Raw genomic sequence first — 2012 nt, forward strand, 5'->3', positions numbered from 1 at the left:
ATATATATATATATATATATATATATATATATATATATATATATATATACATACACACATATATATACATGCACACTCATATACATATATGTGTGTCTATGTATATGGAGGTCTACCTGAAAAGGTCGAATCCCCAAAATACCAAATCCAAAATGATCAAGACTACATTGCCAAAGTGGCAAAATACCGACACCACGGATTACCAAACTTTTTCACAGGGAAAATGAACAGTTGGCCAAATTGGGAAATTTGCCCTTTTCTCCACCATAGTGTGATCCTGGAGTTGGTATATTTAGTTAGTGGGTTGTAGACCACAGCCCCCCCACATTGGGGGGTGTGGGGGGCATAGCCCCCCACCTGGCTTGGTGTGACGGGATGCTTTTTGTTTTTTGTAGCACTTTGGACAAGTGTCAATTTTCCCTGTGAAAAAGTTCGGTAGTCCATAGTGTCAGTGTTTTGCTATTTCAGCGATGTCTCTCGATCATTTTGGATTTGGTATTGTGAGGATTCAACCTTTTCAAGTAGACCTGTATGTATATATACATAAATGTGTGCGTGTGTGTGTGTGTGTGTGTGTGTGTGTGTGTGTGTGTGTGTGTGTGTGTGTGTGTGTGTGTGTGTGTGCATGTGTGTGTGTTTTTATATATATATATATATATATATATATATATATATATATATATATATATATATCAAAAAACAGACTTATCGGGGTATTGGGTAAAATTTTCAAATAGCAATAATCACACCTCAGTAAACTTTCATTGGCTATGATATTACCACTGTGCAAATATATATATATATATATATATATATATGGCAGGTTTTGAGATCATTGGTTCAGTCTTATTTCTCTTTTATTGATGCATCTGGAGTTAAGGCATATGCATCCAATACCAGCGAAAATGATCATTAATACCATGAATCTCTTTTGATTAGTCCCTGTTACTGAATCTCTTTTAGTTAACTACTGAAACCTGAACACTAAAAACCAAAAAGCATAATGCTGAAAGCTAACATCCCAAATACACAAATGTGATCAAGTAAACTGCAAGCATTTTGGAAGAGGGCAAGCCCTCCTGTATCCCCCAAATGTGAAGGCTAAGCCTGTTATCACCAAAAAGTATATATACCATACCTTTCAACCTGTTAGTGCAAGAAATCTGGACAAAGCCTGACATAATGGGGGGGGGGGGGACGACAAAGGCCTAAAAATAGGGATGCATTTTAAATACTGCTCTTGTAAATTTAGAAAGTTGCTAAAGTAACAGGATTTGTGTTAACAAATATTTTTCTGAAGGATTTGAAGTCTGAAACTCAAATGTATGTCATTATTTGGTGACTTCTCACATTATCCCAGTGATTTGCCAGAAAATCACACATTTTATAAGGAACAGAACAAAAATATGAGGCAAAAATCTGGACATTCTGCAAAAATCTGGATAGTCGAGAGGTATACCAACTCCAGGTTCACACAAACATGAACAGAAAAAAAATATCCAAAAACAGAGAAATCACTGCTGATGCAAATTTAGAAATCACAGAAGTAATTAACTTCCTGTAGAAAACAGTGGCTGCTATTCTGCTCCCCTACATCTTGTGTCTCACACACCTGATGCTCAAGGAAGCATAACTCGATGTCTGTACAGAAGTAATTACTTATTTGTATGTGTTTGAGTATCATATAACTTTATGTAGAAATGATCAGAAACACATTTGTTTCCACAACCTGGGAATCATGTATACTAATGAAAAGTCACAAACACCAAAACAATTGAAGAAAACAAAAATGCAACCGCCTTCGAACTGCTGGACCTTTTTAAAATATACACAACCACGTTCTTTAGAGTAAATGCTTAAAAGCAGTTTTACCCTTCAAAATGTAAAACGCCAACACCAATCATGTATACTAACAATAATTTGCTAGAAATAATTTGTTAGAAAATGCTGAACAGCCAGCAAAACAAAGGAATACTCTTCTTATGGCCCTAGTGAAGGCACAAACTCAGTGA

General features: G+C 35.6%; 1 pseudogene; it reads right to left on the minus strand.

Annotated features, from left to right (window-relative positions):
* Window positions 1-677: 677 nt before the first annotated feature.
* On the minus strand, window positions 678-794 carry LOC122803689 (annotated as a pseudogene).
* Between the last annotated feature and the right edge of the window lie 1218 nt (window positions 795-2012).

Source organism: Protopterus annectens, chromosome 5.part1 (assembly GCF_019279795.1).
Source record: "Protopterus annectens isolate FY-2018-M chromosome 5.part1, PAN1.0, whole genome shotgun sequence".
Lineage (NCBI taxonomy): Eukaryota > Metazoa > Chordata > Ceratodontiformes > Protopteridae > Protopterus > Protopterus annectens.